Source organism: Sus scrofa, chromosome 2 (genome assembly GCF_000003025.6).
Source record: "Sus scrofa isolate TJ Tabasco breed Duroc chromosome 2, Sscrofa11.1, whole genome shotgun sequence".
Taxonomy (NCBI): domain Eukaryota; kingdom Metazoa; phylum Chordata; class Mammalia; order Artiodactyla; family Suidae; genus Sus; species Sus scrofa.
The window spans coordinates 143,361,530-143,388,137 of NC_010444.4; the positions used below are offsets into that span (position 1 = coordinate 143,361,530).

Sequence of the window (26,608 nt, forward strand, 5' to 3'; positions counted from 1 at the left end):
TTTTCTCCTTTACGGTGTATGCCTGCCGTGGGTCAGCTGCAGCCCTGCTCCGTGTTTTCTTCACCCTGGAGCCCAGGTGGACAGGGGAGCACACTGGCTCTTAAACTTCCCTTTACATTGTCTTGGCCAAAGCAAATCACGCGGCTAAACTTGACATCAATGGGAAGTGTATTCCTCCTTCGGAAAGGGCACCCAGGGGAGGGCCGGCAAACGTTCTGAACATGGAAACAAGCTCCCTGCCCTGTAACTGAACTAGAAGGTAATTAGCAGCTCAGAGTGGCTTGGCTGGAGGGACGTTTGCAGGAGGAGGTGGAACACGAGCGTCCCTCTGCCTGCGCACCCCCTCCGTACTCCCGGCACCTTTTCTACGTCGTGCCAGGGCCCTGCTTCCTCCTGCCTCCCTCTCCACGGTCTCTCTGTCCTTTCTTCCTTATGACCATTTGCCTTCTAATCTAGCTATGAATTAGAGCTCTTTGGGTTCTGGTGCCAGGAACTCAAATCAAACTAGTTTTACTTATTTTTTTAAATTTTTTTTTAAAGAGGAATAAAAAAAAGAAAGGAAGTTACTGGCTCACATAACTGAAAAATCAGAGTAGAACTGCCGTCAGCACAGCCGGATCCGTGGGCCTCAGCGACCCTCTTGCCCGCTCCCAGCTCTTCTTCCCTCTGTGTTAGCTCCATCTTTGGACAGATTCTCCCACCGTGGTGACAGGGTGGCCACTATGGCAGGGCCTCTTGTTGTCTTGTCATTCTCTTCTTCTTCCAACGTTGCAGAAGTTTTCAGCTGGCCCTAAAGCCTCCCTTGCATCTAGGTATGGCATGGGGCTACATTCTGGCTAATGGACTTTAAGCAACAGTGATGGTACGACTTTTGGGCTGTTCCCTTAAAAGGCAAGGTCACCTGTCCCCTTCCTTTTTCCTGCCTTCTGGCTGCCATGTGGTATGGCAGCGAGGAGGGTAACTCCCAGAGGGGCAGAGCAACAAGAGAGAAGGGGCCTGGGCTCCCGAGGACATCCATGGAGAAGACCCGCGGCACTCACTTGGGCTTTCAGATGAAAAAGAAACCCACGTTTGTCTTGTTTAAGCCACGGCAATATGGGTCTCTTTTCACAGTAGCCAGATCAAGACCTTAACTTATTCACTTTCCCTCCTGAACCCATCATTGTGCTCAGGGGAAAAAATCTGCCGCATGGCTGGACCTGGGGTTGGGCTCTATCCCTGAACCTAGGGGTGGGACCAGCCCACCTAAACTCTAGCGACTGCAAGAGGTGGAATAGTTGCTTCCCACGGAGTACAGAGGTGCTCTCAGCAGAAAATTGTGAAGCGAGGGCCGGGCAGGTAAAAATAGCACATGCTCACCATGGTCCTCCTGCTTGCCTGTTGCGGCTCCTTGAAGAGAAAGTCCGATGAACCCACCAGATGGGGCTCCCCGCCAGAGCCCAGCGGGGCTTCCTGGTCTGGGGATCATCTGCCCGAATCCTGGAGAGGAGGAGTCAGCCGTGGCTGCAGAGATGGGTCCCTTATGGCTGCCCCCTTGGTAGCCTTGGTGGGCGGAGAGGATGGCACGATCCTGTGTCTTCAAAGCCCCCAGTCCACTTTCTCTAGTGGGTGGGGCTTACGAGAAAGCCCGTGCGGGAACTCACAAAGCAGACTGGATCCTCAGGCCTGGGGAATGGACCAGGGAAAAGGTAGGCCTGCTTATGGTCCCTGCATCTCTGCCCTCCAGCCTGCCATGCAACAGTCTGTCTGTGAGAAATGGCACAAGAGTCCTAGATGGGTCACCTCCACTGTGCCAAAGGCAAGGCAATCCTTTAAGTTTACTGCAAACGCTCAATGGGGATGGACCAGAGTGTTTATTAACTCCAAACGCCAATAAATGTTGATAAACAATGCTATTAAAAATGTGCTATTGCTCTGACACTTTGTTATAACGTCTTTCCTCTTACTTTCCCCCCATGTAACGTCTGCTTTGAAAGGCCCAGCCCAGAGCCAAACGCCTCCCGGCCACATCTTCATTTATGAAATACTCAAGGACTCAGCACTCAGGGAAAAGCCACGGAGCTATTCCACTGTTTTGTAAACTTTGCAAAATCTGTAGTTCCCGTGGTGGAGGCCTAACTGTATGTTGAATTTGAAATTTTGAAGCTTCAATTGCTTAAAAATATTGTAACTGCTTCTCAAACAGGAAAATTGCATTCAGATTTCCCTCTGTGTTTAACCTCAGCCTGGCAAGAGACAGTCCTCAAATTTCCCCAGCAAATGAAAATCGCTTTAGGACTGAGATTGCATATGGATAGAGCCTGGCACGAGAGGAAGAAAATCTTCGGGAACAAGCACAGTCGTACATTCTGAGCTGGGCCCGGAACGAGGCGAAACAGAGGCCCGCTCGCCGGGGCCTGAAGGGTCTGGGACAAACGCGAGGAGGACAGTCTTGAATACGAGGGTCGGTGGCATCTCTGCTGTCGCTAAAGGCAACTGCAGTGTCTGCGTTCAGTGTCCTTACAGCCAGCCTCCCGCTCGACGCTCTGCCCTTCCGCACTGTTCGGGTCCAGAGTCCCTTTCTCCTGCGGAGGAGGCTCTACTGCTCTCCAGCCGCCTCCTCGCATCGGTCAGTCTCTGCCCCAGTCAGCCCAGAGCGGGATTGTCTGCGTCTTAAAGGGGACCCGTGGGAAAAGGGCAGAGCTTTCCTCGGAGGAAGGCGTCGACGCTGGTGCCCCTTGAGGCAGTGCCAGGCCATCTATAGGGGGCTTAATGAAGAGGGGGCTTTCTTGTCGGCCTGTGAGCCTGCTTTCGCCTGTGATAACACATCCGCTTTCCTTTTCCTTCTCATCCTTCTGCCTCTTCTGCAACCTTCCCCGGGGTGGCTGCGCTATTCCACTCTGCGGGCTCGGAGGGCAGCCCTGCGGCGGGAGCATCCCACGGCAAAGGGGGCGGAAATCCTGCTCGCCGTCCTCTAGCTCCCGCTGCCATTTCTGCAGTGGGTGCTCACCTCAGGCTGGGGACCAGGCCAGGAGCTTTTATGGATGGCGCGTCATTTTCACGACAACCCAGCGAGGTAGCCAGTGTCATTCCCTTTTCACAGGCGAGAAGACAGAGGCACAGTTTCGTTCTGGTTTGTGTCTGAGGTTACACACATTAAGCGGGGTCTGGAATATGCCTGCGGGCCCTCGGACCCCAGAGCTTTTGGTTCCAGGTGAGATTAGGTGAAGAGCCTACAGGGCAGGCCTCAAGAGGTCACGGTCCCCTCGAGGGGACCCCTTGCCGAGGGTCATGAGCCCCAGGAGGAGGGTCCCCGTGGGTCGTCCCCCGTCTTTCCCACCCCAAGGGGCCCCCCTCCCCTGCAGACACCAGCAGCTGGCTGCGCCCCAGGCGTGGCTCTGGTCAGGAAGAGAGACTCTTTTGTGAGCCACTGGCCTGGTCTGTTAATGCCACTTAGCCTTCCGCTCTGCTTGGAGCTGCAGGGCCAGCAGGCTCCTGTGATCTGGTGGCCTGGGCTTCTGGCCTAGAAATGCGCAGGAGGTGGGCCTGAGGTCAGAGTCTGAGGGAGCGACTGTTCCCTTGAATGGAGAGGAAGCAGAGTTTCACAGAGGCCTGTGGGTCCCCGGGGCCCTGGCAAGGCCATGGCCCAAGAGGAAGTGAGAGAAGGCAGGGGCCTGTGCCCACCCCCACAACCTCCCTGCGCTGGCTGAGAGGGGGCTGGGGGACAAAGACATTCCTGCACTGGGCCGGGGGCTCTGAGAAGAGTTCTTTCAGGAGCTCAGCTCTCCAGGTCCTGGGAACCCCGCTCCACCGTGGAGCAAGCCCAGATGCCTGGCCTCAGACTCCCTGTCGGCCGCGATCAGTGGCTGGTGGTGAATGAACTTGAGCGCACGGTATCAGGTAGCAAACTGAATCCTTGTGGAGAGCTTGGCAGGGGTGCTGCCGAGAAAGACTGGTTGTCTCTTTATGAGGCTGTCGTTGGGCTCCCATGAGGTGTGGCTTAGGGACCCCTGAGACCTTGTAGTTGGAGAGATGACCCCGTGTCCCTGGCCACAGCTTTCTTTTGACTGCCCGGTCCCTCGCAGCCCCTCCCTTGTCCTCTGGCCCCCTTGGTGCTGCCTCCCCCGTCCATCCTTTTGACTTGTTTTGGGCTTTCTCCACCCTTCTCTCTCAAAGAGCTGCTGGGTCGCCAACCCTCTGTCAGCGGTGATCATCCAGTCTCACACTCCCAACCCTTGCTGGACCATCCCCGCACTTCTGCTTCCTGTGGGAGGGCGGCCCCGTAGTCACTGCCGAGCAAGCAGCTCTGGATGCTGCCCGGGAGCCTGTGAGCGTCCATCCCGGCCCAGCTCCTGTCCAGCTCCACCTGCTTGCCCAGCGGCTCTCTGGTGACTCATCCACGTGCCCCAGGGAATGCTGTTCTAGAACTCCATCCTGCAGGTTAAAAAAAAAATCACCCTACCTTCCAAACGCAGACCTCAGACTGGGCGGTGCGGCGGGGCGGGGGGCCTCTCTGAGCAGCACGCGAAGGAGCAGGGGCGGGGCCTCTGCTATCCGAAGACCAAGGCGCTCAGGCCAAACTCCCGAGTGAGAGAGCCTCCTGTCTGCTTCTCAAGCCCCCGCTGAGGCCTCCTCTGTCCCTGCAGGGTGGGAGAACAAACGATTGATCGATTGATCGTTTCTCTTAGTCCGCAGGAGAGCTCACCAGGCCCCCACCTTCCCGGGAGGACAGGCGTGGCTCCCCTTATCCTTGCTGAGCCTGCCCTCGGCCTGGCCGGATCCTTAGGGGACCTTGGGTGCCAGGCCTTGGAGGCTGGGATGGAGCTTTACGAGCCAGAGGCACCATTTCTTTTTTCCCCCTGGCCACCGCCCCCACCCTGTCATTGGTGGCTGTCAGGGGCTGCTTTGCCAACAAAGGTGTCACTGAAGCTTTCTGCCAGCGTGCCCCTTCCCTCGCCTGGGAAGGAGTGGGTAGAGGGCTGAGAGATTGAGCCGGAGCCCGCCTTCCCACGGGTGCCGCTGCTGCCCGCAGCTTCCGAGGGGGGAGAGGGCCCGGCCAGGGGCTGCCCCCATGTCCCCACAGCTTCGGGCACACAGTCAGCACATCCCTGCCCCCGCCCAGCCCCTGAGGCCGGGGCCACAAGACTCTAGAGCACTCACTCCCTGCACCTGCAGGAAGAGACTGGTTCCACAGCAAACGGGAGGTCTCGGCCTGGCACGGGGGGCCTCTGAGACCTAGGTCTCCCCTTCACACTCCAAGTGCCAGCAGGGGTTCCTCCGCTCAGACTGGTCCCGGGAACAGGCCCCTGGGCCTTGGCACATGCTGTCTCCCTGCTCCTCTTCTCTCCTTTCCTCTCCTCCCTCTCTGCTCTCTACATCCTGTCCACACCCAAGGGCCAGCTCAACCTTCACCTCCCCCAGGGAGCCTCCCTTGACTACTCCAGCCCACAGCAGAAGTTCCCTCCTCAGAGTCCTCATAGCTCACACAATAGAACTAAAGTCTGCAGTGTCTCTCATCTCATATTAGTCTTGTTTTTCCAATTATCCCGTCAGTCTCTTGAGGACGGGAGACCATAGTTGACCCCTTTTTGCCTCTCCCAGTGCTCTGGAGAAGGGTTAGACTTTTTTTGGAACTCAGCCATTACTGGTTGGCTAATTGGAACCTGCTGGATTTGCGTTTGTATATAGTTCTCATGTGTCTATGTGTGTGCTGGACTTAACATGGTTGTACATATGTGTGGGGTGTGCGTTCATGCATGTAAATACGACTTATATATATGTACCACATGTATAAATGGTTCAACTCATTCAACAAGCATGACTGAGACCCTGTCACAGATGGGCACGGTGCCAGGCCCTAGGGTTACAACATCGAGTACAGAAACAGAGTGGGAAGAGAGACTGTCAAAAAAGCAAAAACTGGAGTTCCTGCCATAGTGCAACTGGAGCAGCAGTGTCTCTGCAGCACTAGGATGCATGTTCGACCCCTGGCCCAGCACGGTGGGTTAAAGGATCTAGTGTGGCCTCAGCAGTATAAGTCACAACCACAGCTCAGATCAGATCCCCCGCCGGGGAACTCCATGAGCCGTGGTGCAGCCAAATAAAAAAAGCAAAATAATAATAATAATAATAATGTGAGCTAAGTGTCAAGATAGGGGAGCATGGGGCAGGGACACTTACTTTAGTCAGTTTAGGTAGATGGTCAGGATGGATTTATGGAGGAAGGAAATGTTTGGCTGAGACTTAGAGTCTGTTGAGGGTTGCATTGCATTGTGCCCAAAAGACATACTCAAGTCCTGCCTCCAGTTCCTGTGGACGTGACCTAATTTGGAAACTGAGTCTCTGCTGCTGTCATCAAGCTAAGCTGGGGTAGCACTGGGTTGGGGGGGTGCTTAATCCCATGACTGGTGTCCTTAGAAGAAGAGGGAAATTTGGACACAGGGAAGAGCGCCCTATGGTTCCAGAGGCAGAAACTGGGGTGGTGTGTCTACAAGTCAGTAGATGCCAAGGACCTCCCCCCCAGAAGCTGGGAGAGAGGCACAAACACATCCTCTCTGAGGATGGTTCCAAGAGGGACCAGCCCGGCTGACACCTTGGTTTTGGACCTCTAGTCTCCGGAACCGTGAGATCACATATTTCTGTTGTTAAAAGGCACTCATTGTGTGATGCTGTGTCACGGCAGCCCTAGGAAAGCCCTAATAGGAAGGTTTACTAGACTGACTAGGAATCTAGCAGGTGAGGAAAAGGATGGAAGAGTGATTCCTTCATAAAGAACAGACTACATGGAAGCATGGCACAGAGAAATAGAAAGTTCCATTGGGCTGGAATGTTCCCCAGGAGGTGGGATGGGAGGTCATGTGTTAGAGTGTGTACGTGAGTGCATATGCGCTGCATGACTGTGATTGTGTGCTATGAATAGTTAGTGTGTTCGTGTGTGTGTGTTTTGGAGTTTTATATGTCTCCTCTAGCTTTTGCAATGTGTGTGTTTCTCCATGCTCTTGCGCAGTGTGTGTGTGTGTGTGTGTGCGCACACGTGCACTTGCTGTGTGTGTCAGTGCCTGTGTGTGGATGTGCATTGGAAACAAAGGCAGTGGGGCCAGTCCTGGTCACAGCAAGTTTTGAAGCCATGCAGAACCCAGGTTTCTTGTCTACTTGGTTGATGCTCCCTGCAGATGGGTAAAAACCTGGTCAAACTGTGAAAGGACCCAGGTAGACACCAGAAGCTCAGAGCTTTCCTGTCCTGGTGCAACATGAGCCTCTAAAGGCAGGGACTAGGGTGCCTGGACTTCGTTACTTAGCGAAAGGCATGTGTGGAACAGAACTACTGAGTCCTTGAGTTTGAGAGCTGGAGGTAGCATTGGAGATGTTTCAGATTCCTCCTGCGCCTTAGCCCAGCCCCACTGCTCCGGAGATTCCTCCAAACACAGCCCATGACAGGGCACCCTGTGATTTGGCCAAATTCCCGTCTTCCTGGAAAACATCTTCTTCGAGGACCCTCGAGCCCTGGACAAAGGTTACTGCTGAGAGCAGGAATGGGGGGAAGGGTCGTCCCTATTCCAGGCCCTCCTGATAGGGCAGGCAAAAGGCTGTGTATCTGGGCATTTTTCCAGAGAGAGGGTGCTTGGCTTTCACCACAGAGAAAGGGTCTCTGACCCGGGAAACTGAAGAACCATTTCTCTAGTCTAGGCTGACATTGAGGGTGAGTGTGAGCCTGGTACGTGCAGGTGTGTGCAGGCAGGCGGAACTCCCAACCTGCTTCCTCTCCGAGAATATGGTTGGATCAGGATGTCAAGTGCAGCCCGGGGCCCTGCCAGCTGCTGCCATGGTCAGAACACAAGGGCCTGTCCTTGACAGGGCTGCTAGAACAGACGGAGCCAGTGCTAAGGACAAGAGGGGAGGGGTGGAGGCTGCTGCTTTGGGGAGGAAGTTTGTAACCTAGACGAGCTCCTTGAGATCAGCTCCCTGACTAACCAGCCAGCCCTTCAGTGGTTCACATTCAGGATGAAGCCTTGGAAGTGCGGTCGGGGCGAAGTGCTGTTGGGGCTGGGAGGAGAGAGGGCGCAGGGAGAACTGAGAAGCCTCTGCAGAAGGAAGCGGAGCTGTTCAGGACCTTGGTCAGCACCTCCGGGTCCCTGCAGCACCAGCTCTCTGCTCACTTCCAGGCTGCTCTACGGTGACACCTCGGGGTCTGGTGGCCCCACACGTAAACTTCGAGAGAGAGTTGGGGGCCTCGCTGGGACTACAGAAGTTTCAAAGCAGTTGAAAGGGGAGAAGGAGGGCCCCTTGTGTGTCACTAGGTGTGCTGGTCCCCAAAAGAATGAGGAAGGAGGAGCTCCCGGGGCTTGGGACTGGGGTGCATGTGGGCACAGTGGGGGAGCACCTGGCTTCAGACCCCGTCTGGAGGAGGAGGGTGAGCACGTGCCTATGGTGCGGGTGTGTTCCTTGTCCTCGGGCCTGAGGCCCTGGGCTGAGCCCACATGGGCCTTGCCAGCCCTGCCCAGCCAGACTCTCTTCTTCCTGAGGACTCCTCAGACATGCCAAGGGTGGGGGCTTCCTGAGGCTGGTCTCACGTCCCTTCCCTCTGTTGCCAAACTCCTTTTCTGCGTCTGCCACCCCCTCCCCGCGCTGCAGCTGGCCGCAGAGTGAGGCCGGCTCCCGGGAGAAGCGGGGCCACTCAGCTGCTCTCAGCCCCGGTTAAGCCTCCACACACCTGACAATGGCCTTTATAATCTGCTCCCTCCAGCTGCTGCCACCGCTTTCCTCAGGCCTCTCTGGGCAACTTCTGGTGCAAAGGACTTGGGTTAGGAATGCAAATGAGTGTCCACGAGCACGACCTTGGGTGGCAGGGATAACTTTCCCTGTGGATGCTGTGTCTGCCCTACTGGGGCAGCAAATGACATGGAAATGCATGGAAATGCAGAGTGTCTGCCGGCAAATGTGCCCAAGCAGCCTGACTGCTCCGCTGGTGGCTCCTGGGGAGTCCTGTGCAGTCTATCTCTTGCAGCCCAAGGGCGGGGGCGGGGGGTGGCACAAATGCTGGTGAAGGGGTCACAGAGCCCCCTGCAGCTGGTCTTGATGCCAGCAGGCAAGGCCCTTCCCCTGCTCTGGGACCCACGGCTAGGCCCTGGGTGTACTTAGTGCATGACGGCTGGAAGCAATGAGGCTTAGACTGGGGCCAGAGAACAGACTGGGAGAGACACCATGCGGGTGGGGCATGAATCGTGCACCTAAGTTCACCAGGCCCTGAACTGGACATGCTAAGCACGTTAACTCAAGTCATCTTTCTGACTCCCCAAGAAGTTCTTAAGGAAACTGAGGGTTAATAATGCAGGAACTTGGCCCAGGATCACACAGGGAATAAGGTGGGAAGCCAGAACTAGGACAAGACTTTTGTAATCTGAGCAGAATTTCAAAATGTACATTAAATTATTGTCACACACACATACCCCCCGCCTAAATCACCCCCACAGCTTCCCAGTGCTTCCAGCATGAGAGACACTCCTTTCCTGGCTGGGAAGACCCTGCCCTTCAAACCTTGTCCCCTCCCGCCCCTCATCATCGCTCTGCCCAGATGCCTGGCCTTCTGTCTGTTCCCCTCACAAACACACTCATTGTCAGGCTCCTGCGCTTGCTGTCCCATCCACCCGCTGCCCTCCCACCCCCATTTGGAACACTTGCCCCCCAAATCTTCATGGGCGGCTCCTTCTCATTCTTCGGGTGAAGTGCCACCTGTCTGGAGAGGCCTCCTGTGACCCCACCAGGCGACAGTGGCCTCCCCCTTCACCCCAATTTCTCTCCTCCACAGCCCTTAATAGTATCTGAAGTTATTTATCCAATGATATTGAACGATTATTGCTCGTTGGATCTTGCCCTTGAGAACAATGCTGTGCAGCACGTTCGCCACTGCGTTCCCAGGGACCGGTGCTTACTTAGTAAGTGCTCAATAAATGTTCAGTGGACAAACTATCTCAGAATAGCTTCCCTGGGCCCCAGGGTGGGGCTAGAGGGGGGAGGGGCACACTGGGATGCAGGCCCTGTTGAGGTCTGATCACCCAGGCTTTGGATTCACAGGGGAGAGTTTGCCCGTCTTTCTGTCCAGGAGGTGGCCGGGCCTCCCTTTCTGCAGGGGGAATGTATGTGGACATAATTCCTCAGACTTGGCGTAAATCAGGGAAGAGACAAGGCTGCCTGGCATCCCAGGACCAGAGATGGGTGCCCTTGGGCTCCCTGCATCCCTTCCTGCCATACCCAGTCTCAGATGAGGGTCAGGGTTGCTCAGGAGCCCACCCGCCTCCCGCAGGGGGCGTGGCAGGCATTGCCGGGCGGAGGGAGAGGCGGCTGCTCAGAGAACCTGATCTTTTGCATTTGCTGACATTCTTGGATTTGGCATTTACAACCTCGGGGTTCTATTCCGAGGAGGCCTTTTGCATTTGATGTAAATATTATGGTGATGAGAGGTGACATTGAGAATACCCTGTAGGAAATGCAATTCCACCCCCACCGGACTAGAAGCCTCTCCCTGCTGCTGCTTTGGGTTGTTATCCAGGGGACTGATTCCTCCCTGTTCTTGCGTTAACCCCGAAGCGTCCCCTCCACTTGCAGGCAGCAGGGTCTGGGAGTAGCACATTAGTTATTTTTCCAATTTGCAGAGGTGCTTTCATCCATCAAAGTGGGAAGCAGTTGGGATGAATCTGAAGCCCACTGGTACTGCAGTCACTTTTGGGGGGGGTATGTCCCCTCCTGGAGGAGGCTGGGGCTCCTCAGCTCTAGAGGGGTGGGGAATCCGAGAAAGTGATGGGCACTGCAGTTCGCAGAAGTCAGCTGCTCTGCCAATCACCTGCTCGGTGATTCTGGGTCCCCCTGTCTCCCGGCAGCATTTGTTCAGCCCTGGATGGACTTGCCTCTCTACTTAGCGCCGCCGCCAGGGACTGCCTCTAGCTAGGGCGGCCCTTGGTGCCACACCCCTAGTCCCTTCTCGAATTCCCAGGGAAGTGACATGCAGAACCCCCTGTGCAAATGGACGTGGTGGGAGCAAGGACAAGGACTGGAGCAGCTCCCTGACGCTGTCCACACTATCAAGGAGAGAGGCAGGGCCCCTTCGCATCCATCTCTTTGATGTGCTGCGTGGCCATGGAGCTTCTGTGTGGTGCAGTGGGAAAGACTCCGGATCCAAGAGCAGAAGACACGGGTTTAGTCTCCTTGCGTGGCTTCGTTACACCGTGCTACCTGGGCCGAGTGTTTCACCATGGACTCTCCATGTCCCAGTCTCCATAGAGGGGGATAATGTCACCTACACTGAGATTGCCATGAAGGAAGCTTAACTTCTGGCATAAGGAGGTGGCTCAGTATTTACATGATAAATGAATGAGTGAATAATGTGGAAAGATTTTAGGATTTGGATTCAGGGAACTTGGCTTGGCAACCCAGGTTTAGCGCTTACGTTCTGTGCAATTTGGAACACGTGACTTCACCTTTCAGAACCTTGGTTTCTCCCAGGAAAAAGCAGGGTCATACCTGCCTCTCAGCATTACTGCAGAATTGACAGTTAATAGTAAAATTCCTCGTAAACTGTACGGCATGGGGCTCGCTCTAGCTTCACAGTCCTTGTGCAGAGCCCCGGGGGAGGAACTAGGGGCTGTGAGACAGGCAGAGTCCTTGGCCCTCGCCCTAGAGGAACTGTGATGGATTTGGGGAGAGAAGGCACAAAGCTGGCGCAGAGCTGCACAGGGATCCGCACGCGCACGGACGGCACAGATTTGCGGTGGACACTAGGCTTTCACGGGGCTCTTGGAGGATTTAGGTTAGGCTCCTTGGAGGGGCCTTGGAGGCCCAGGCAGGGCCCCTGGATAGACTGTCCTGGGGCGGGAGGTTTCAGAAAGCTTGTGCTCCTCCCGTGTTCCTGAGTTCCCTGGTGGGGCTGGCCTCAGGCTTGCTGACTCACTTTCCTCAGCCACTCTCCGAGGGAGAGGATGCAGAGTCCACTTCGGGGGAGCGTGTGAATCAGCCTTTCAGTGCGTGGCCCCTCCTTGCAGTCAGTGGCCCATCTGGCCACTGCAGCCGGTGGCCACAAAAGGGTCACGGAGAATCCAATCTAATGGAGTGGTGAAGGCTCCAGGACTCTTCCTGGGAGCGGGCGGGTGAGTTGCAAGGTGATTTCACTGCTGTCACAATCTCCCTTTAGACGCAGGCGGTCCTCGAGGGCAAAAGCAGCAGCTTCGGAGGCAGGAGAGTATTGTGACATCATCCTTGGGTTCAGCCAGCAAACCCCTTTCCAGCCAACTGATCCTGCTTGCCCCTTGGAGACCAGGGCCAAGGTCCTAGGGGAGGACTTTGGTGGCTCTGAGCCCCTTCCAGCGCCCTGACTCCAGTCCTGGGCTCTGTCTGTGAACAAGAATCACCCCACTTTCAGCAGGTGAAGAGGGGCACACTCGGCAGAGCATAGCAGCTGGGCCCGCACCGCCTTCACCTCCCCAGGACTGAGTGCTGCAGACCCACAGGGGCCCTGTAGCCTCTCTGTGCCGGGAGCACACACGCCGGGCTGGGGACCCCGAGGAGGGCGCCCAGCCTGAGGGCCGCTGAGAGGAAGACAGTCTGCAGCCCTTGGGGGTGGAAGGAGGGAGGGAGTTTTGGTGGAGAGAATAGAGGAGTCTGTGCGTGTGCATGTGTGCGTGCACGCACGTGTGTGTGTGTGTGTGTGTGTGTGTGTGTGTGTGTGTGTCTTGCCGCAGAAGATGGCAGGAACCAGGACTCCACAGCCCATCCTGATTAGAAGCGTTTTGAAATTGATAAATTACTCTGTATTGGGGCAAAATGATTTGACCAGATTTCAAATGTCTTAGAGAAGGGAAGCTTCTCTTGGGCCAAGTATTGATTGCATTTAATAGAGCTGGGACTTTCTCACTTAAAAACAACAAAATAACCGTCTAAGAGAAGGCATTAATTCACCTCTTTCTCTCTCTCTCCCTCTCTCTCTCCCTCTCTCTCTCGTCCCACCCTCTCTCCCTTCTCTCTAAGAGCAGGAAGGGAAGCAGAGACTCGCCCAAAGCTGGGGTGAGGGTGAGGTCAGGGGGTGGGGAGTGCTGATGTTGGAGCTGTTGGCTTTCTTGGGGCAGAGTGATGGTGGGGGCTCTGGAGAACGGGGGGCCCTGGGTTGGTCCCATTCTTCACAGATTGATTTTTGCCAAGCAGCAAGTGTCGGAGACTTTGATAAATCACCAACCCGGGTGATGAATGCCCTGGGGCGGGGTGGGGTGGGAGCAAGGATGCTAGTCTGGGAGGCGGCCCAGGGATGGAAAGGGGTGACAACGGAAGGCCGGTGGGCAGGGGGAGCCAGCAGAGTTAAAGCTGAGTTCTGGAAATTCTGTGAGATCCTTCCAGATAGCTAATCCCGGGCTTGTCTCTCAACAGGATTTGACCACAATCATTCACTCAACAGAGCTTCAAAATTCATTTTCAGTCTGTCTTTCGTCTGTCTCTTGCTGTCTGTCTCACTGTCTACCTCTTTATCTGGCTTCCAAATGGACTCTGACGGCTCCCTCCCAGGAGAGGATCCCATGGAAAATGGAGAAGGGTGTGGGGAACACTGACAATGGGACGTCGGGGGAGAGGGTGAGGAGGCCTCTTGGAATGGCTGGAGCTGAGGGACCTGGGTCAGCAGAGAGAAGGGGGGCTGGGGCGATGAAGGTATGTGTGTAGAGCGGACCTGGCTGAAGAGACACCAGTTCCCAGGGCCTCTTATTTCTCACGGAGCAAGAGGTCCTGTCACGTGATTCTCCTGTCCTTCCCCCTGCAGCTGTCACAGCGGAGAGCTGCCTTTCTTGGGCTCCCTGAGGAATATAGCAAGAAGCGCAGAGAGGGAACGAGACCAACTCAGGGCTGCAGAACTGATTTCTCATCATGGCCAGAGCTGCCGAGGAGGTGGCCCTGCTCAGAGACCCTAAGTCTAAATCAGTTCTGGGTGACCTCAGACACAGGACTGAGCCTCACTCATGTTTTCATCTATAAAATGGGATCATAGAAGAGATTTTCATGAGGTTCAGATTAATTAAGATTATATCTCCGGAGACCTTAGACCAGAGCTTGGCCCCTCGCAAGCGTTCGGTACCCGTTAGCTTTTACTAGCCAGCAGTGTGATTCTCCATGGCGGCGGCCTGGCAGATTCTGAAGTCACGGAAACGCCAAGTGTGTCAGCCATTCTCGAGTCAAGAGCAGGGACTGCTGGCTCTGGCCGAGGGTGGACAGTTCTGCCCACGTCACCAGCCGCCTCACCCCAGCATCCACGCGGTCAGGCCCTGGCGCAAGCGTGTCCCTGTCCATGGTGCTGACCCCTGCACCGGGGCGGGGGGTAGACGGGTCTGCAGTGCAGGACCCCTCGCCACCCCTTCTGGTCTGCAGCGTTACCATCTCTCATGATCTCCCCCGTCACCAGAACGAATTCTGAGCTCACGTTCTGGAACTCTGCCAGGAAGGAGGAAGCGGCGTTGGTATAAAGAATCACACAAAAGGCCGCAGGTAATTATGTCTCTTTTAAGCTGCTAACAGGATTGGCCGTTTGATAAATGGGAGGATTTGAGGCTGTTTTGTCACTGACAAGCTGTTGTAAGATCATCCTGGAAGCTGAAGACAGTTGATCGTCGTGTGTGTGGTGGAGAGGGGGCTTCGCAGTGGAGGATTCGCCCTCTTCAAATGGACGTGACTTCCTGGGCCAGGCCAGTGCACAGGAGTCAGCGGTCTTTATGCCTCACGCCCAACTAGATTGCCTGGCTCGGCAGCCCCCTCCAGCCCCTCGGAGGGTCCTCACCCCCCCCAGCTCCCCTCTGACCTCCCCGCTCCTCTCCTCCAGCCCTGCTCTCAAGTCCAGCTGCTGAGCAAGCCCACAGCTCAATTATAGCTGGCCAGCCTGAGAGGCAGAGAATACGGTTTCTTCTGTTTATCTAGAGGCAGCAGAAGAGAGGGAGGGGGTGTGAAGAAGAGGGAGGCCATGGGAGAGGGAGGGAGGGAAGCAGAGGAGGAGAGAAGCAGTAAGACAAAGAGGGAGTTTAACCAGAATAACAGAGAGCCAAGCCAAGGTACAGGAAAGAAAGAAAGAAAGAAGAGAGGCAGAAACAGGAGCACAGGGAGAGGAAGGGTTTTTTTTTCTTTCATTCCCAGAATCTTATCCTCCATAAGCTCCAAGGTAGCACCATCCCTGAACCCAGAATTAAACAGGTTGCTCCGGGGTGGGGGGTATTTTTTCAGAAAACTCTGTTTTATCATCTTCATAGCACTTGCCGCTGTTAGTTTGCTTATTTATTGATTTGCTTCTATAATATTTGTCCTCACTCCTAAATTAGAAGACCCCTGAGGGCCAGGGTCATGGCCACCACGCTCTCGCTGGGACTTTAGCACCTGGGACCTAATAGGACATTGGTGAATTTTTATTGATTGCCTGACATGGTAGGTCTAAAGGGGCAGGGCTGGCTTGCCTTTCTGGCAGAGGTCTGATGGGGAGGGGAGGGCCCTGGGTCCAGGGTCTGATCGCCAAGGAGATCAACATTGGCTACAATTGGAGAGACATTTCTGGGGAAAGGAAGGCTTCAGTAGTTATTTGGACAGAATTAGGTATCCTCTAGGACAAAGCTTTTCAAAATGTGGTTTGCGAACCACCGCATCGAAGTACCCAGGCAACCTGCATTTTCACAGGCACTCTATCTGATGCCCTGGGTCTGAAGGTCACATTGTCGAGAAACACTCTTCTGGGGAAGGGGTGAGCTGGGGGCTCTTGCTACAGGGAGATCTCATCAGAACTGGGGATCTGGGCTTCTTAGAGCAGGTGCGTGCATATGCACACCCAGGTTGTGTGTGTGTGTGTGTTAGAAGGGTAGTGATTGGAATACCTACTGTGGAATGCAGAAGCTAACACTCCAGTCAGGTGCCACCTCATTGTACACACACACTGGGAGCTACTTGTGAGCTCAAATGCCAAGGAAGGAAAAGAAGGGCCCAGCCAGCTGGGGACAGTTCCTTCACCTGACCTGGGACCCTAAAGGAAGAGGAGGACAGCAACAGATGTGAGGAGGAGAAGGAGCCCTCCCTGTCCTGTGCCCAGGGGGCTCTGCTCCCCACCCATGGAAGGCTCTGCAGCTGGTGAGTCACGCCTCATTTCTCAGGCAAGCTGTGCACCCACCCCCAAGCCCCAGGCCAGCCTCCCTGTCTCTTCAGGCACCCTCCTCCTGAGACTTGTCAGCAATGCATGCTCCAGGACTGACTGGCTGCTCCTGCAGCCTGTGTCCCCCCACCCCAGCCCTGCCACACACACCCTCCAAATGCCAGAGCCTCATCACAACACACACAGGCAGGACCTGCTGAAATACAGCAGTGGGTGCTCAGAGGTGAAGGACAGGGTGCCTGAGCAGTGGAAGAGCCTGGGCGTGCTCATGCTGGACCTCCGTCTGCGCCTGAAACAGGGCGGAGGAGCGTGGAAGACCAGAGCCAGCTGGTTTGAAAAGAGAGCTCAAGCGATGCCACTTGTGCCCAGTGAAATCGAAGCCCATACGTAAAACTAAAACCACCTTCCAGTTACTCAACGCTCCAGCACCTCTGCCTTTCCTCAGGCCTCAGACCCCGTACCCCCTCTTCCGCCCGGCGGCTCCCTGCCTCACGGTGCCCTTCTGCCCGCAGTGCCCTTTCACAGTCATCCGCCCTCTTTATCTGGGCAGTCCGACTTCTCTTCTCTGGGGGTCTTTCCAGACCCCCAGCTCTGCCCTGCACGCCTCTGCATTCCTTCCTGTTGGCCACACTCAGCACGCCGGTCTGTCTTCCCCAGGGTCTATCGTCCTCGTTAGACTGAGCTCCGTGGCAGGAGGGACCACACCCGGGCTCCTTGTCCACGGCTGGGTCTCTGGCGTCCCATCCATGTGCCTGGCACATGGTGGGCACTCCGGCAGGGAGACTGTGGCTTGGTCAGGTCACTGAGCACCGCACGAGGTGCTGGGCCCCAAGGATGCAGAGGCAGGCAAAGAGGCACTCTGCCTCCTCTCACAGAGGCTGCGATCCCCCGTGAGAGGGATAGGTGTCAAGTAATCACTCAGGAGTGCCCGCCATGGCTCAGTGGTCCACCCCCTGACCTTGCTCAGTGGGTTAGGGACCCGGTGTGGCTGTGGCTGTGGTGTAGGCTGGCAGCTACAGCTCTGATTCGACCCCTAGCCTGGGAACGTCTATATGCTACGGGTATGGCCCTAAAAAGACAAGAAAAATCATGCAAATTACCATAAAATTGCAACTCTGACAAGTGTTTATAGAGGCTCATCATGCCAACAAGAGCACATATGGGGGATTTGGTCAAGGTCAGTAGGTCAGGGACGTTTCCTACGAAGATGACATTTCTCTGAGATGAGATTGCCCAGAGCAGCCGTGTTCTGATGAGACCGAACAGCGGGTGCAAAGGCCTGCGGCGGGAAGGCGCATGGCCTCTACACACGGCCAAAGTCCAGGGGGCCTAGAGCATGTGGGGTGAGTGAGGAGGCTGGAAAGCAGGCAGAAGCCAGACCAGGCAGCGCCTTGTCAGGTGAGGTAAGGAATTTATTTCTTCATCTAAGAGTAACGGGTTTAAATACCGAAGAGTTTAAACAGCAGGGGGGCGGGCTCAGGCAGCAGTGATATAATCAGAATTGCATTTTGAAAAGGTCACTCAGGCCTCGGTTGAAGAACAAAGGGAGGGGCTCCAGTGGTGGCCAAGAGACCAATAAGCCATCTGGGCTCAGGCAGGAAGGGGCTGGTGGAGAGTGAGCAGAGCGGACAGTTCTTGAGAGAAAGTTTTCAAGCCATACCACTGGTTGGTGGCACAACCAGGACCAGCTCTGATCCTGAGCCTTTGCACCTTCTTGTAACCAATGACCTTCTGGGATGGCCCCTGGGCCACCATCAGAAGGGGCTCATAGGCCTCCCTGAGACGTATTCCTTGCACTCCGCCCCACCCCCAGGTTCCCATTCTGTCCCCTGTCCCCCTGGGGGTGCCCACAGGTGTCCTCTTCCAAGCTGGAAGTCTTTGCTGGACACCCACCTAGGAGCTGGATTTCTCTCAGAGCCCTGGAGGCTTTGCATTCTGGGAATTGTAGTTCTGGAGCAGGAAAGCTGGGTCTGCTCCTGACTGAGGGTCTGGCAGGCAGCCTGGTTGCCATGGTAGCAGCTGGGCTGGAGCCATCGAACCATTTCATCCACAGCTCTGCTGGCTCTGAGAGCCTCCCAGCAAGAAAGCTTGGGCTCCGGGGAGGAGGGGGAGGGAGGAGAGGGAAAGAAGGAAAGGGCAGGAGGGGAGGGGGGCCTTCCCCACGGGCTTGGGGCTGAGCTCTGCCCTGCTCTGGGGCTTGTGGTCTGAGCTGGAGAGAAGTCACCGGTTCATCCTCAGAACCGGACTCCCCGACCACTGGGAGCCAGTGCTGCTGCTCTGTTCTTGTCAGTTAATCAGACCTTGTAATTCAGCTCTGCGAATGCAGAAGCCCGCGTCAGACAGAGAAAAGAGGGAGCAGCCCCTCTCCCCAGGGGAACCGGGAGCCTGGGCAGAAAGGCAAGAAGGTCCAAAATAATTACTTAAGGAGGAAAGTCCCATGCATTTTCCTCCCGAAATGTACCCAGAATCCATTCCTTCCTCTCTGGCCCTCAGCCACAGTCCTGGTGCGTTCTGCCTCCCCCCAGGAAGGCTTTCTAAAACACAAATCTGGTCCTGTCACACCCCTGCTTAAAATTCTTCAATGGCTCCCCTTTGCCCACGACTGGATCAAGTCCAACCTCTCTAGTAGGACCATTCACCGCCTTGAAAATTCTGGCACGAGGCTCCTTGTCCGGCTTCTCCTCCTGCCTCCCCTCTGCTCTGGCCACACAGAAGTTGTCCTCGTCCCCTTCATACCCCTGCCTATGCACATGCCCCCTCTGCCCGAGATGCCCTCCCTCTGCCCACCTCCGAGCCGCCAAGCCTGGCTGAAACACCTCCTCCTGGACGAAGCCTCCCACATCCTTCTCCACCAGGGGAAGAGTCACTGGCCTGTGCTCTGAGCTCCCAGAGCACTTTGTGCACCCCTAGAGCACTTAGTCCCCGTGCTGTGATTACTGTCTCTGTAGCTGCCGCTCCCTCTCTCTGGCATCTGAGCCATCCAGGGGACCCTGGTGCCCAGCACAGTGTCTGGCACAAGGCAGGCACTCGATAAGCAGTGAAGGGATTGACTGCAGCAAAGGAAGGCTATTTGCGCCGTGGCCACCCCCCCCCCCCGCCCCCGCTCTCAGGGCTCGCTGCCTTTCCTGGGTCCCCTCCCTGCTCGCTCCTCCCCCGGGCCCACAGAGCCCACATGCCACAGTGGACTGGCAGGCCCTACTGAGCGGCGCCTTCTATTCTGGGTAAGGGTGGCACAGGCCCCTGCGCGTGACGGCTGCAAGCCCCTCCATGTCACTGGGAATGGGTATCAAGTCACATCGGGGTCTCCAGAGAGGACGCGCCTGTGTCTTAAATGGAGCCGTGATTTATGGACCAAGCTCCAAGAGCTGAAAAGCCAATTAGGCTTCCCTGCTTCTCCACCTGGAGGCAGGATCATTCCAGCAAAGTCCTTCCTCCTGGGCAGAGGCTCGGCTGCCTGGGTCACTGCCCTGAGGCTTCTCCATTCGGCTCGCCCCACTCCTATCACCACCCCTGGTCAGCAGCTCCAAGCCTCCCGGGCCAGATTTTCCTGCATGCAAATCCTGACTCTACCACTTAACACCTGGGAAGGCTTTTCCACGAGTCCCTCCATTCTGCGTCTCGGCTCCCCATCCTAGTGACAGGATACACGTCACCTGCGTAGATCATTGACTCACTTATGCATCCAGCCATCCACCCACTTACACATTCCCTTTCATGAAGATTTATTAAGTGCCCGCTGTGGGCCAGCTACTGAGTTATCGCTAAAGATACAGAAATGGGTCAGAAAGACACAGTCCCTGCCTGCAGGGAGCGTACAGTCTGGGAGGAAGAGCAAGGTCAAGTGTTTCGAGGCGGAAGTGTGGACTGATCTGGGAGCTCAGTATTTATTTCCTCGGGGACTATTTGCTGTGCACGGCGCCCCCGCCCCGCCCCAGGACACGGCCAGGCCCTGTCCCCTGGGCTTCCAGTTCTCAGGGCAAATAGACAGATGCAGAGGGGACTGAGGCTTACTGTGCCCCGTGGCTGGGAGAGGGCTGGTGGGGGGATGCGGGCTCTGCCACTGAAAACAGAGTCCAGACGTCCTGGGGCCCCAGCATGATTCCCTGAGACAGCGGCGCAGGGTCCCTTGTAGCCAGTAGAGGTGAAAACGGATGGACAGAGCCTCCTAGGACTGCCTGGGTTGGGGCAAGAAGCAGCCTTCCCTGGTTGGGGGTCGCGGCGGGGTGATGGGGCTTCCGCAGAGAGAAGGTGAGCCACCCAGCACTAGCTGCACGGGGACCGGGAAGCATGGTGACGTCCCAGAGTCCTCGGAGGCTACTGTGTCGCCGCCTCAGCCCACACCCCGCCACCATTCAGCAGGACCTTCGAGTCTCTCTTCCGGGGGCGGCAGGAAGAGCCTGGTCGCGCTGGCAGTTCAGGGGGTTGGGGCGGCCCGCGGCCCTGACCCGCTCCTCGGGCTGCTGGAAATCATGGTGTCTGGACTTCAGGGGGTGCAGTTTCCAGGGCCTGACAAAGATCGGAAATAAGAGGGAGCGGGGAGGCGGCTGGAGATTTATCACTAATCCTTGATGTTTCCAAAGAAAAACTCAGCAGCTGGCTCTGCGAGCCTGGGCCTCCGTTCCCCCAGCTCTAAAGCCTAAAGCCTGGGGCTGGCCCAGCCCTAAGTGTGCCTCGTGGCTGCTCCTGCTGCTGTCGGAACCGGCTCAGCAGAGAGGCGGACTCCGCCCTCTGCCAAGGGACCCAAAGCAGCATTTGTTGACATTTCCCAGGATGCCCTCAGTGCTGGTGACATTTCAGAGGCTTGCTCCCTGACAGGGCTGGAGAACGCGAGGCTGACCACACAGCCCCTGCTCCAGGCTTTGACCGGCTCAGGCCACAGGCCCCTCCCAGGGACGAGCTTTGCGGTCCAAATGGCAGTGAAGTTCCACCTCCTGGCTGGTCCTGAACTGGCGCAGGGGCCCAGGCCTTGAAAACGCGCAACTGGGGAAGAGGGAGCGAGCGAGGCGGCTCTGGGGTTGGACTCATCCTCGACGCACCTCAACGCCGGAACAGCGCAGCCGCCGATCCTGCCCCCCTCAAAAGATGACTGTGGGGTCTGACTCCATCAATGTGAGAAACAGGAAGTGTCTCATGACATCCGGGTTGTCGTGCAAAGGTGCAGGGCTCTGACCGGGGCCCACGGCCCTAGAGCGGAGCTCAGGAGGCATAACTGGGTGCAGAGGCTGCAGGAACCCAGCTGCATCCTGGCACTTTCACGGGTGCAGGGGCTACCCAGTGGGCGAGGCCGCAGAGGAGACCCAGCTGATTTCCACCTACAGCCACAGGGGCCTGGGCGGGGGGGGCAGGACCAGCTCAGGCAAGGAAGAGGCCCAAAGCCCCCCCGCCTCTAATTTTCCTCTTCAGGCTCAGACCTGGGCGGGAGCCTGGTGTGAGAGGCCAGGGCAGGGTCTGGTAAAGTGCCCGGGTTTTGGAGTCAGAAGAACTCGTCGTGGCTCTCTGGATCATTAGCTGTGTGGCCTTAGGCAGGCATGGGGCCTTTCTGAGCCTCCTGTTCCTCATCTGTAAAATGTAGTGCAGATAACTTGTGGTTGTTGAGAGGATCAAAGATGCTCACGCCGGTGAAGCCGGTCGCACGGGCTGCCTCTTCTGCCAGCACCATCTGCAGGGGCAGCAGCTCTCAGACCCGGGCTGGGCCTCCCCGAGAGCCTCCTCTACCTCTGGTTGGTCTCATCTAGAAAGAGGGGTGACCCCTGGCCTGCCGGTTTCCAGACACTGTGAGGTGGACCCTGCTCCTGCTGTGCACGCAGCTCAGTTTGGCGGGAAGAGGACGAAGGCCAGATTTCTCGTCAGGGCCCTCGTCAGCCGAGGGCGTGCGCGTGCCTGGCGCTCTTCCCCGCTCCAAGTCCCATCTTTAAAAGTGGGAGTAATCAGACAGGCGCTGGGGCTTGGATTAGGAAGCATGAGGGGAATGGTTCATGGGGACACTGAGTCACCCAAAACACTATGTTCGAGAAGCAGGCTGCAGAGGGAAGTTGGGTGCTGTTCCTCGGAGCGCTCCTAACGCTGTGTCTTCCAGTGGGGCACGAGGCGAAGTGCACATCACCTCGCGTGTGTGGTGGCCAAAGACACTGAACTTGAATCATTCCGGCCTTTAGATCTAGCTTCTTGTTCACGGGAAACACTGGGAGCAGCCGCACAGGAAACAAGCACACATGTGAAACGGGGGACAGCGTGTAGGAAAACTGACTGGGATGTTTCATGGGTCAGGGGACCCCCAAAATGGGGGAATGCAGCCGCTTAAGCAGGTTAATGCAATTTAATGTACATCATGATCAGACGCCGAGTGTGGCCCAGTACCGGATTCTGACAAGCCAACCATCGGGGACCTAGGGGGAGGGGCACTTGGGCACATTTGTATCTGGTCTGGATATTAAAAGGGATGAAATTGTACCGAAATGAATGCAAAGGCGGAGATTGTTGACGGGAAGAAATTGATCATGAAGCAGGATGTATACACAACGTGGTCACATCTGGTAAGAAGACGCATGTAGGGAAAGATCTGGAGACACGTGCATTAAGGTGCGACTAGGAAGGAGTGTGATGTTTTTCTTCTTTTTGCTTTCTGTGTTTTTAAATGTTCTGCAAGGCACAGGTACTGCTCCTGTACTAATGAAATGTTATTTAATAAAATGAGAGCGATCGCAGTGTGTACTGTGTGGGGCTGTAATGACGCAGTCAGCGGACGCCGTGGAAGCCAGGGCTCGGCGTCAGCACATGCTCAGCAGTGGGTGCTGCTGAGGAGCTGAGGCTGGTCCGCCCTGCCCACCTGTAGACACGCCTGGCTCACTGGGGATGTGCTCGCTGTCCCTAGATCCTGGCACACAGCGGGGCAGGGCCGAGCTTTGCTGTGCAAATCACTTCCCCGGTCTGGCTTTTGGGGACCCCTGGGGGAGCCTGACGGAGATTATGGACTTGGACCTGTGTAGGTCTCCGTCTCTCGGGGGGCCCCTCCCCTCCATAAACTCCCAGGGTGTGTTCTCAGTGAGGTCCTTACCCCTTTGCCAGGGGGGTGAGTGTGCAGTGCTCTGATCCACAGGGAACGACCAGTTGCCCTGCCCTCCCCCGAGCCACAGTCCTCAAGCCAAGCCGCGGTCCCTGGCATTGGCTCTGCGAGTTCCACCTCCCTCACTGCCCTAAACCCTGGAGTTGGGCTTGTGCCTAGAGGGTGAGTCTGAGGCCGTTTGTGACGGAGGCCAGGGCTGCCATAGGAGCAGGTTCTTGATCTGGGTCTGGGCCCCGTTTCCCAGAGAGAGCCTCGCGCCTGGGACTCGCTGCAGCCGTCTTCACTCGCAGGCCTGAGGCCTCAGTCCAGGGCTGAGGCTGGCCCCCCGTTAGGAGCTGGGTTTAAGACCTGGGTCCGAAGCCTACTGCTGACTGAAAGCTGAAGCTGAAGGTAAATCTTGTCCTTGATGCAGGCCAGGGTGGCCCTTGACTGGGGGTAAAAGTGGGGTGGCAGGGCCTGGGAGCAGGCTCTGTGGTCAGAGAAGGAGCCTGGGAGAGGATGGTCTTGCCAGGGGGCTGCGGGCAGGGGGCTCTGGGAGAAGAAGGAGGGGTGCCTTCTGAGGCTCCAGCCCCGGCTCTACTGTCCACAGCACCCGGGAGGGAGGCGGAAGAGAGCCACGTCCCACCCAGGGGCGAGGGGTGGGGTGTGAGTGTGTGAGTGTGCACCCCCCCCCGCCCCGCCAGGCGCAGGTGCACAGTGCAGGGAGAGCGAGCCAGAGGGGAGGAAAGGCCGCCGAGTGTGCCGCGGGCTCAGAGTCACCCAGGGCGTCCCAGCGGCTGGAGAGGGAGCCCTGCAGCCGTGGATAGTGCCCCGTCACCCCCAGCTCCACCCCTTAGAGGCGGCAGGGCTCCCTGCTCATTAGGCCAACATCTCCTCCTTAATAAAATATACATGAATAAATAAATAATAACAGCTATGACTGCACAGGAAGCCGCTTTCCACACTTTTCTGTTTCCCCAGCTCCTTCCTCCCAGGCTCAGTGCCGAGGACGCCCTGGGCTGGGTCGGCTGTACAGGCCCGCCCTCCCTCCCTCCCACAGCAGGGGTCCCGCCACTCCTCCAATCGTGAGGACACTGAGGATGGGGGGGGCGCCACTCTTAGGGCAACTGAGCAGATCTTCTGCACCCCCGATATGCTCTTAAGGGGTTCAGGACACAAGAAGTCTGGAGGGGGTCTCCTCTCAGCTTTCACGGAGGAGGCAGCAACAGCTGAGGCCTTAGGACCAGGGCTGGGATGGTCCCCAACACGCGGGACCTCCAAGTCCGGGTGGGGCAGGAACAGAAAGTAAGAGAAGCGGCTGGGAGGTGGGACAGCGGGGCCAGGATGCCGCAGGGACGGGCAAGCGCGGGCACGCGTACCGGAGGGGAAGGAGGTCTTGACCCACAGCCGAGAACCCAGAGGCAAGACTCCCTTTCCAGGAAGGAACACAAACCACCGTTTCTTCCCTCAGGCCATCTTAGGTCGACCCCTTTCTCTGTGTCCCCGCGTCCGCGCTCTGTCGCTGTGCCCCCCGCTGCCCTCCTTCACCATCAGCTCCTTCCGTACCGGGGTCAGTGGAGACAGTGGCAGGAGGGACCCACGTCTCAAAGTCAAAGGAAAGTGAATCCTGCCCAGACTCGGGGGCTGCAGGACCACAGAGAGCATGTGCCGCCAGGGACAGGCCCTCTCCCCAAACAAAGCAGGACCGGGCCTCCCTGTAGAAGGTAGGAGGGCTTCGACAGGCAGGGGCGAGGGGGCGGAGGGGGACCAGCATGGACACAGGTGAGGGTCGTTCCCAGCCTGGCCCTCCCAGGCTCTCTGACTCCGAACCGGAAGCCTCCCCGCCCCCACCTCCATCAAGGCGAGGGGGAGGGGGAGGAGCCGCCCGTGCCCAGGACGGTGGTGCCAGGGGTGCTGGATGGAGTGCAGCTCTTGCTGGGAAGCTCCAGGAAGCTTTGAGTGTAGAGTGCAAAGCTAAACCCATGAGAGATTACGATTTGGGGTTGGGCTTTTTTTTCTTTTCTTTTTGGTAAAGTACACAGAACATAAAAAATGGCCATCTTAACGATTTTTGAAGTGGGGAGTCCAGTGAAATTAAATGCATTCCGATTATGAATTTTCTTTAAGAAAATGGAGGGACCCTTGGGATGTTGGGGAGACTGAGTTGGGTTTGTTATGTGTGTATGAGAAAAAAGGATAGTTGCAACCCTACAGGTGAGGGGGGCCTGAGGGTCCGGGATGGGGCTAGGGACCAGGGTCTCATCAGGCCTGTTCATGCTGGTGGCAGAGGCCAGAAGTGGGCAGCAGGCACAGACGTCCCCGGCTTCGGCTTCAGCTCGGGACTAAGGGGACCCCAGAGTCTCTCCCCTCTCCTCCAGCAGCTCCCTCTGGATGGAGCCAGAAGCCAGATTTCAGGAGCAGTCCAGATGTTCAGGGGAGATTCAGGGAAGTGGAGCAGATGGGGCCTAGGATTCCTGTGGGGCTGGAGGAGGAGGGCAGCAGCTGGAGGATGCGTGGGGCATGCGCTAGAGCCGCACTTGGCTCCAGTGGGTGCTGGGACGTGTGCCCGGGGTGTGCCTAGGACATGGGTCTTGGGGCAGAGAGCAGGCTAGGTCAGATGGCTCTGGGTACTTCCTGGGGACTGTCTGCTAAGAGCTGTCGTCCTAAGCTCCCTCCAGCTGTGGCAAGGCCTGTGGCGTTGTACCCTGTCTGTCACAACACAAGAGAATGTGGAAGGGAGCAAGACGGATCAGGAACCTGGGTCTTTGTCCCAGTGGAGGGCTTTGGCTTGGACGCAGGACACCCATCCCCCCTCCCTTAGTCCAGAGTGGCCACTCCTTATGGAGCCGGGGGAAGAAAGTCCTGCTCAGAGGCTGGAGTGAGAACCCCCCAGCATCCCCTCACTTCCTCCCCGGGAGCCCAGAGTTCATCTGCCCACCCAGAGCGCAGTCCATGGCCACACCAGCCTTGCTGGTCCCTCTGCAGTTTCTGTGGTCCCCGCAAAGGCGTGGAACAAGGAAAGGGCCAGCACTGAAAACTAGTGTCTGCTCCCGCCTGCCCCTTGGACACCAGGGCCCACCGGCTTTTGTCACCTACCCCGCTTGCTGCCTCTGGCCAGGGCCGCCAACTCAGCGTCCTCACGCCAGCCTGGGAGCGCAGTCACGAGCCCCATTCGGTAGAGGAGCAACCGGAAGAGAAATAGAATCGCTTGTTGAAGGCACATCTCTCCAACAGAGCCTGGGTTTGAACCTGTGTGCCCACCTCTCTAGCGTTCACCCTCTAGGTAAGGAGGTGGTGCTGGCTCTGCACAGCGGCCAGCTGTGTGGCCCTGGCCAGGTAGGCACCCTCTTCCCCTGGACCTCTCTTTCTCCATTTATAAAGTGAAAAGCTCTCAAGAGGCTTCTCCTAAAAGAGCCTCCTGTCCCATTCTGCTATCCTGA

The 26,608-nt window shown here is 56.9% G+C and overlaps 1 long non-coding RNA gene across 2 annotated transcripts in view; it reads right to left on the reverse strand.

The window, feature by feature from the left end:
- The window catches only part of LOC110259522, a 33,792-nt gene continuing 26,564 nt past the window's right edge, over positions 19,381-26,608 (reverse strand). Inside the window, exon 3 of one of the 2 annotated variants that reach the window (XR_002341954.1) lies at positions 19,381-22,787. This is a non-coding gene — a long non-coding RNA (uncharacterized LOC110259522). Of the gene's footprint in view, positions 22,788-26,052; positions 26,316-26,608 lie in introns of those variants that run through there. The other variant, XR_002341955.1, reaches the window with a different exon arrangement.